This window comes from Aulonocara sp. 'chitande type north' Nkhata Bay, linkage group LG9 (genome assembly GCF_057382095.1).
Source record: "Aulonocara sp. 'chitande type north' Nkhata Bay isolate Kocher_YH1m ecotype deep benthic linkage group LG9, A_spYH_male_GT1.1, whole genome shotgun sequence".
In the NCBI taxonomy this organism is placed as follows: Eukaryota; Metazoa; Chordata; class Actinopteri; order Cichliformes; family Cichlidae; genus Aulonocara; species Aulonocara sp. 'chitande type north' Nkhata Bay.
Window position 1 is genome coordinate 20378708 of NC_141352.1, and position 10230 is coordinate 20388937.

Below are 10230 nucleotides of genomic sequence, written 5' to 3' on the forward strand. Positions count from 1 at the left end.
CAGTGAATTATTGAGATGTGCAAACATAAATGAAAATACAGTATTTAATGCGAAATCTGAGTTAATTCTAATGATCTTGAAAGTCAATATTTGGCTTGAATGCACAACCTGAACTCTCTTGGGAAACTTTTCATTTCTTCAGGAATAGTTTTCCAGGTTTCCTGAAAGCTCTTTTTTAGATGTTGGCTACCTTGTCTTCTATATTTCCTCAAGATGATCCCACGCTGCTTCAGTAATGCTGAGGTCCGGGCTCTGTGGAGATCGATCAATGACCAGAGGAACACGGATCAATGATCAGTGTCAGAGGAACACAAATCAATGATCCGTGTTCCTCTTTGTGTTTTTCTGTCCGAGTTATACTGCACTGCCAGTGTGTTTCAGTTCAATTCAATTGTATTTCTGTATCAAATCACCACAACAGTTGCTCCAAAGAGCTTTAATGTTTGGGATCATTGTCGTGCTGAAAGAAGCCAGACATTGTCCAGATAATATTGCATCGTGGCTCAAAATATTTTCCGTTTTCATAATTCCACCAGTTTGGTCTGGATCGACAACAACACTGACTGAAATCAAGCACTAAGCCATGACAGCTCCTCCACAGTTTTACAGATGGCTGTAGATCAGGGGTGGGCAACTCCAGGCTTCGAGGGCCGGTGTCCCTGCAGGTTTTAGATGTGTCCTTGAACCAACACCGCTGATTTAAATGGCTAAATTAGCTCCCTAACATGTCCTGAAGTTCTCCAGAGGCCTTGTAACAAACTAATCATGTGATTCAAGTGTGTTGACCCAAGGTGAGATCTAAAACCTGCAGGACACCGGCCCTCGAGGCCTGGAATTGCCCACCCCTGCTGTAGATGCTCAACATTGTACCTTTCTCCTGACCTCTGAAGATAACTTGAACCAAAAATTTCAAATCTGAATCATTACTAAGACCTGCTGCCACTGATTTTCAGTCCAGTTCTGGTGCAATATGGCAGACCTGAACCGTTTTCCCCTGTTTCCCTTCCTTAAGAATGGCTTCTTGTTAGCCACACTTCCGCTAAGATCATTTCAGTGAAGAGTAGATGGATTCACTGAACGGCCAGATGCATCTCTCAGGTCAGGTCTTTGCTGGATTTGTTCCTTATTTCTTAACAGCATGACTTTAACATAACGTTCATCTGCTTTCAGTAGTTTTTTTAAGCCTGACACTTATTTAGTCCTCCACTTTGTCAGTTTCCTCAAATTTTTTAAGGACACAAAGCACACTGTATATACACCAATATCTGCCAAGGTTTCAGCTGAGAATCACATCATTGGTGCAAAAATACTATTTTCTACCAGTCAGACTGTTATTTTGGGCATAATTCATGGATTCAGCAAAAGAAATGGAAACATGATTGACAGTTTTTGCAACAGGCTGCTAGTAACAAAGTGCCTAAAGACACCTTTTAAATTTGGTTCTTTGCTAAGTCGTCTGCTATCTGTAGATACAACACTGGTTCTTCCCTTGAGCTAGGTGCCTTTTTTATGCTTGAATTATTCATAGGTCAGTGTTCAGTGGCTTGATGAAAAGCAAACAAACAAAACACATTCTTCTGAAACTTGCACTGGACTGAACTGAACATGAGTGAAAAAACAGCCAATGGCCAAAGAAAAAACTTTGAAAGATCTTCAGATAGCCTGGAGAACTATCTCAGTTATTCGCAAGACCACTTTAAAAAACTGCAGCAACGTCTATCTCATTGGAAGCAAAATATAAAGAAATAAGGGTGGCTGAAGACTTTTGCACAGTACTGGAGAACATCTTTAAGGTTTCTTGCACCATTGCCATAAAATGTTCACTTTTTTACCCTGTTTAATCTGATGTGGTAAGATGATAAAGTGCAAAACAAAAAAACAGCTGACAATATTTTGTGATGAATAAAGAAAATGCATGAAGAAAAATGCTGATTGTTATTACATTCATTGTGATATTCTTTGGTAAATATCATCCTTTGGGATTCTTTCATCGATTAACTTCATGCTAATCAATAAAAGTGCTCTCTAGATTCTTCACCCCTCCTTTTTCTTTTCTTTGTGTGTGTTATGACCCAGCTCAGGAAATGCAAAGTGGCCCTGTTTACCATCTGTTCCGTGTGTCCTATTCAGAAAAAGAATTAAAAAAAACAAACCTTCATGTTCAACCGTGTCAGCCTTTTTTTCATATGCGCATGCTCTGCTGCACACAAGTCTTGGATGATAAAATTAACAATAAACAAACAAACACTCCGTTTGAGATAAAGCAAGTCAAGTTCACAACTTCTGTTTAATTTATGAAAGTAACAGCTGTAGAGGCTGAGCCACGAGGCACACTGCTAGGTATTTGTTAACTGTTGGCATGCACTTGCCTGGAATAATGCATAAAGCGAGCTGGGGAAAAGAAAATATCATTAAGAAAGAATTTTGCAGCATTTTAGTTTTGGTAAGAATTCAATCATTGCCAAGCCATTGGGGTCATTTTATAAAACAGGCACTGGCATGTCTTTAACTCTCTATGGAGCCACTGCCAGCATGCATATTTGAGCGCCAGCAGAGAGCCTGCTGCTGTTCAAAGGAGCATATTCATCCGTGTCCAAGGAAGACAGCATACATGAAAATGTGGCCTGCCTAAACTGACTTAGGATTAGAACCTCTGGCAAGGCAAACCTGTGCTTTAGCTACTGAATTTTGCAGTAATAGTTGCAGCAAGCCCCTTCGTGACACGTGGACAGTGATTAAATGTACTCTCCAACCACAGCAAAGCAATATATATATATATATATAAAATTATATGGAAAAATGGTTGGAGCTTGCAACCAACACCTATTTATTATATTACAGCTATTTTATGCATATGTGCAAGCTTTTAGAGCTTTTTTTTTTTTCAAATTTGCTATTTCCACTGTAATATATGTGTCTACCAGTAAAGAAGCTTGTCCCTAGTTTGCCACCACAGCCTAAGGTAACAATAGACCAGACCTGAGGTAATGGGTGAACTGCATGTGGTGTGGCTCGCAGCGTAGAGTGACCAGATAGGACGAGATGTCCTATACTGCCATGACTCTCTTATCTCAACAACAAATTGGACTCAGTCTCTTCTTTTCTGAGGCAAAGTTGACTCTGTGACTGTGTTTTTGTTCCACTTGTTATCTCGTGGCAGCTCCGTTTCATCCAAATGGAAACTGCACAGCAGGACTGCGGAGAAGAAAATCCTGGTGAGGGAGGGAGAGAGCACATGTACGTATGTGTGACCGGGATGACATCACATTCGCTTTCTCGCCCTCCGCTTCACCCTTTTGCTTGCTTTTAATTCAGGTTCTGGGGGCAAAAACAGAAGTGACTGTGGGAGAATGAAGAAATTGGAAATTCTGAAATACTCCAGAGGAGGTACAAGCTGATAAATCTTTTTTCGCCTCAAGCCACAAAAGGGATGGACACTGCTTACTGCATTTTTTTACATTTTTTTTTAAGCTTTCTTTGTTTTCTTTTTTTATATTTCATTACATGAACTCTGGTGATGCACGGTGTTGGACCAAAAAGAAAAAAAATTGTTAATGAATTTTTAATCAGCTTTTGATGCAATATGAAAAACTCAGCGGTATAAATTAATAATTATGGGTTTGCAGATTTTGTTTATTTGACAGCACAAATTTCTATGAAAATTTGACCCCAAAGGCAGGAAAAAAGCATCATCTCGTGGTTATATTACATTGCCAAGCAGTCAAGTTGCATTTTATATCAATATCTGCCAGGCTTACACAGTAAGCTGAGTATGTTGCAAATACTCAAAAGACATTAAATCAAACAAATTAAGTGTGTTTATGTCTGACCAGTAAAAATGATTATGATAGAACACAAATCTGTGTACAGTTTCCAGATGAGCACCCAAGTCAGTAAATATGAAATATTGTCACAATCTTCCCTTCTGTCCTTGAGTTGTGCCAGTGAATAATAGAAAAAGTCTTTTTTGCAGAAGGTATTGTGCTCACCAGGGATGGAGAAATGGTGGGACGTGGGATGTGGGACAGACAGGAAAAATAAAGTATCTCGGCATGTCTGCCACCACTGGGGAGGCAAAAATAAATAATACAAACACAGAAATGTACAAAAGTGAAAACAGGACTGCTAATACAATTTTTGCCTGGTATTCACTGCCCGGTTCTACTCCAGTCAAACCTGTAGATGGCTACACTGCCTGTGCCTTCAACTGCTGAATTAGTCAAGTTTGGGGAGCTTTTCGTGCCCTTGCCAAACTTAGTGTTCAAGTCTCGTGGTGCTCTTTAGGCATGAATCATGGGCCCTGACCAAATTTGAGAGCAACAAATTGGATAGAGCCTGCACTCGCATGCTTCGTGCCACCCTAAACCACCTACATGCACCTCTGTCATGGCCTGAAGATCTCAAGCATCATCCTCAAGCATCATCTTGCTCTTGTTGGCCATGTGATGCATAAAGATAAGATGGCTGTGATACCATTAGGATGTGATGGTATCACTGCGATGATTTACATGCAATCTGTAGAATGAGACTATATGCGGGTAACAAAACATGCAACTCATTCATTCAAGCAACTACGTTACCAAGGATACCAAAGTTACATAATTTATGCACAAAATTTCAGGATAAACTGTCTAATGAATATTTAAACATTTCTGGCTGTACTGCCGTGGCTGCCCAACCAGCCAACATGCTGGCATCACTTTAACAATAAAGTGCGCCCTATGTTTTAAACAGTTTTAATGAAGCTGGTATTTTATTGTCAAGTATATGGGATGTGAATGTAAAATGCTTTGGTAAAGACTTAAAGGGAAAAGATTAGAAACCTGAAAGAAAACGCTGCCAAGAAATCTTGTGCACTGACTCATCTGTCTTTTGTCTAAACACAAGTAATGTCCTCAACGTCATCTCCGACTAAGAACTGATGGATTTTTGGGGCTTCTTTTTGTCTCTGACCTCTTTCACTCATACACAATAATAACAATCTCTGCAAGGCCATGAATAGTTAATACACTATAAAGCAGATACTGCCGAGCTACAGTGCCACTGATGAGTTTTGACAAGACTGTGACATTTAAATATTTTTACTTCCTTCTCTTCATTGTTCTGCTAAGTCTTTTTAAGTGGTACTGCATCCTCTTCTCATAATGTCCTCCATTATGAGCCAACTTCAGTTCTTTCGAAACATCCTTTTCATGTAACATCACGGCAATAAGATAATTTTTTTTAAATTGTGCTGAGGTGGAATAAAAAGAACAAAAAAATATAGCTGTATACATTGTGTTGTTTGGTTGTCTGCATTTTAATTTAACACCCGACTGGGCTTGGTTCAACCGATGCATACATGGAGATAGAGCAGAGAGACCTTTGAGAGGACTTGAATGTAAAAGAGACATTTTACAGGCTGATGAGTCTAAATGCTGGCTCCCGATGAGATTAGGCAGGTGGTGTTGTTATTTCGAGATTGCTTGAACGCACTACCAGACTAATTCAGGGGGGTGATTGCTCAGAGTGGGTAAATGGCAAGATGTGGGGAGTCTCAGTGTGTGTTCATCAGGGAGGCAGACACAGACATATATATTTATGCATACAAACACAGATGAGGAGTGGTTGCGTCGCTGATATTCAATCATTCCACTGCAGGAGATCGAAGGCAGAAGCAGGTGATTCCCTGATTCTTCAGCGCTTCATCAGTTCACAAACGATAAACCTAAACGCCCTCATGCTCTGTTGCTATGGCACCAAGGCTCAAAGAAAGCTCAGTACATATCTGTGAAGATTCCCAGTCAGTAGGTTATATAGTGCTAAGTCAAAGAAAGGCATGTGGTAATGTTTGTTTCTTCACCAAGAAAGTCCTGAAACATGCCCAACAAGTCTGCTCTCCTTTAACTTGCCACTTCCAATTTCCCTGTATAAAACACAAACAGGAAGAACAGAAACCATCTGCTGGTTACATTTCTGAATTTGTGCACATTTCCACCTCTGCAAGCATGTGTTTTGTGCAGTCTACTCGGGTTTGATTCAGAGCTGAAATCCTTGGCAAAGTTTTTTATAAAACAATCCCAGAAACAGCCTGAGTGAAGGCACTTCTCTTGGCAAGCGAGCCATTCTGAAACTGGAATCAAGGAGGAGGGGGACGTCATTTGGCACAAGTGCGTGGCACTTTGGTAAAGAACAGAATGTATTGTCATTCCTTCTGCCCTCCCTCTCAATCAGTTCAGAGGATGTTTGCAGGCGCCTCTTTGAAGTCTGATGATGTGCATGTTGGCGCTTTTATCATTACTCACATTATATGCACTGAGTGTGTGAGCTTCTGGTTTTGAATTCCCTTGAAGAAGCATTACAATATGAATGAGATCAATTGCACAGGAACAGACTGTGGTTGATTACCCACGGCTGATGATCAGGACAAGGGTGGAAGCAGCGTGACCAGGAGCTCCAGTGGCTTTTGTGTGTGTGTGCGCGCATGTGTGTGTGACTTGCTTAGGATTTTACTGAGAAAATCCTCCCAGGTGTGTACTCTAACAAGGATTCAGTGCTGCATTAGGAGCCATGCTGACCCAACCTCTGCTGGAACAAGCGGAGCCTGCATTACAGCTCATATGTTAGCACCACGAGCCCCAGGGGAAAACAGCCTTTGTTTTGCATTCCATTGTTTCAATGCATTCATATTCAGGGGAGCTTATAGCACAGTGACACATATTGAAATTGACTGCATGGCGCCAAACACCATATTCCTTCATTTGAAACCCTCTGAAGACATATTTATGGTCTTTTACAGAGATGAGCATCATTAGAAGCTGCAACATTTTCCCCAGGTTGTTGCTATGGTGTTTTGCAGAACAAATATATTTGTACAAGCTTAACTGGAGCCTTTTTTCTAAGATTAAAGATTCATTTTAATTATCGCTGTGCAGCATGAGGTTATAAGCTTAAATGAGTAAATTTAGTTTCCTTAGTTAACTTAAGAAGTGTTCCTGAATTTTCTCTGACAGTGTTTATCTGCTCTACCTCAGCTCCACTGATGTAAACAGCGATGTGTAAAATTTGCCTCCTTTATTTTTTTTTTCCAGTATGCAAGCTGCAATAACATCAGTACATCCTTGTTTTATAAATGGTAATCCCATTTCTGAATCCAGCATAATTTCCTTTTCCACAAACGCTATTTTCATCTCCATTTTATTCATTTGTCTATCCTTAGCCACATCCACAAGATTCAGAAATATCTATGTGGCATTTTCATTAGTCCGACAAATTGTGCATTGCTGAAAGGCCTGCAGTGGAAAGTGTTTCTGGACAGCTGATTGCCTCTTAGTTTCCATTTGTGCTGTGGCTGTTTTTGAGAGGTTCGCACAGCCCAAGGAAATGTTAAATTAGCATATTGCTGCTGTTTAGTAAGGAGCACATTATAACTAAATTGTGTCAAATGCAATGGCAGATTCAAACATAATCTTTCATTGCTCAATAAAATCTCTAAAGCTCAACAAAGGTTTATATGGAAAAGAAGCTTTTTTTGTGCTACTGTCAGAAATGGCAAGAAACGTGTTGATTTCAGTCTTGGTGTCTCCTCAAACAGACTGCTGGAACACAAGGAACAATGCAACAGTTCATTATGTGTCAGTGTCAGATGACTTCTTGCCCACTGTCTCCCATAGTTTGTGTTTTTTGTGCTTGTCATTGGTGGTCTCTTTATTTTTCTTCTTCTTTCCTTCAACCTCTGATGGCACCCTTATAGAGCTCTCTGCTCTGATGAAAAGGGAGTTCTTCCTCCCGACTGTCGCCAAGTGCATCATAGAGGAGTCACTCTCTCTCCAGGGTCTATACTTATATATAAATGTAAATGAAACTGAATAGATTCAAAGTGACTTGAACATCAAAGCACAAAGAGAGTGCTGTATCTTAACAGTCTGGAGGGGATAGTAAGCAAAGGGGATACTAAGTGCTGTTTGATGTTCAGCTACACACCAGGCAAAATGACTCATTTTTTGTTACTGAGAGAGTATGCAACACTAGCTTTCCATGAGCATACAAAGAAATTAAAACACCCACATGAGACCAATAAACAGAGCACAAGAAGAGAAACGTATGACAATCCTGACAACCCTCTCTGCCCTCTTTTCTCTATCGAAAGATATAACTATATAAATAGGTTCGTTTGTTGGCCATCTTGGCTTTTAATGGGCAACACTACAGCTCAAAAAAAAAAATTCTCATTTGCTTTTTGTTACAGGTACACAGAAGAGCCAGAGGGCACCAGTCACTGCCCTACAGTGTCAAATACGCAAGACTGCAACAGAAACAAACTCTCTATTGCCTCTGAAGGACCACAATTTTGAAACTATCTGATACATATCTTTACACAGACACAAAAAAGATTACGGCCATAAGTGGCCACAAGTGCAAAACATATCTTAAGAGATATTGGCAACTAAAACAGCAGGACCGGAGAAAGTGAGCAAAGATCTTTGCCACAGCAGGCGATACAACTTAACCTAACAAAAAGTATGAGCCATATAGGCAGTTTTCCAGGCAGCTGAGCACACACATCTCCACAAATATACTGGCTGTTCGACTGACTCAGGCTGGTTGACTATTGTAACCACGTCTCCCAAGCCTACTATGTGCAGTCACCCAGAAGGGGCTATTACTTTGTAAGAGCCCTGTTTTATGAATGCTTATGTGTACAAGTTAATAAAAGCAGTAAAAACTGGAACACGTCTACAATATATATGCTAATTTAACATTTCCTTGGGCTGTGTAAAACTTCCATATTACCATACCTGGTAATTGCTTAATAAAAGCTAAGGGATTTGGGCTGATCAACACCTCACTGTGATGTCATAATAATATATCGCAACCTGCTGTGAATTATTTCTTAACATTTGCTGGCAAACTTTAAGAAAATTTGTGTTTAGACTGTTGTCTACCATGGTCTTGTGCTTTTCATAGCCACAGCTGGTCCACGCCAACTCCACTTTCCACAGCCCACTTCTCACTTAAAATGTACTCTTGGGCTTCAGCACTTAGCAACATGTTCACTCTACTAACCCAGGAAAGCTGAATATCCCCTAAATTACAGAAGAACAAATAAAGAGGTGAACTTAAAATGTAGTGCATATTCTGCACAGGAAACCATGAAAAATGGTTTGAGTATTTTACAACCGGAAAGCTTAGAATCTGAATCACTGCTTTGAAAGGCTCAACTAAACGTGAGATAACAAAAGAGAAAATTAGGTAGTGAATGAGTCCTTGAGGAACAAAAAAAGGGGGAATTTTCATGTTATATAGTAAGATTGCTGCTGGGAGCCGGCCAGACACCAACTATAGATCTCTCTGTATCCACTCTTTACATGGTTATATTGTTTCAGCAGTTTCTAAGTGTATCCTGCAGTGTTCATTACATTATTGATTATTCAATTAGGAAGATCACAATGTGCTGAGTGAGCAGAATCAAGAGGAGGGAGATGTCCCATTAGCTAAACTATGTGGACTCTGTGGGGTTGGACGTAGCACCGATCAGTGGAAATCGTATCAAAATAAAAGCAGTGGATGTACAGCAGAGCCTCCAACTCTGTCAGCTGAAAGTTTGCCACTGCTAACTCGACAGTCAAGCTGCTTATTGTTCACCCCTCAAATCCAGTGTTGCACACTTTAGTCATTGAAATCTCAGTTATATTTCAAAACTCCCTGCAGAAAAAAAACACTGCATTGTCTGTCAATGTACTCTCTCTACTCTAAACTACTACAACTGTTCCCACATCTTGTGTCATTTCCTTTTATCCCACACAACATATCATTAGACGTACAAAGCCTGTCAGCGGGTATGATCTCTATAAAGAGATTCTGCATGTGACTATGTAGAATCTGAGAATCTTTTTGGCCTTCTTTTATGAACTGCTGGTTGTCTGAATGCTGCTGAAATATCACAGTTGAGCAGGCCTTGGTTGCATGCTGGTAAATAGTCCATGTGAAGAGCAAAAGAGTGATGATGTGTGCCAAAATAGATCTGATAACCGCTGCCTATAATCTCATGCTGATTCAGTTTTACATTCCCTTTTTCAGTACAGCTGCATTCAGCTGTAAACAGTGACTGTCAGGTTTAATTAGAATTATGGGCCAGATATCTTCTGGCTACAGAGGAACCTTCGACGAATTGGCTGTTGTCTGTTGCAAGTCTGAGGGCTCCTAGATTGGACTTGCTTGCCAAAGCAGCCAATTGCGAACAAAGTTTCT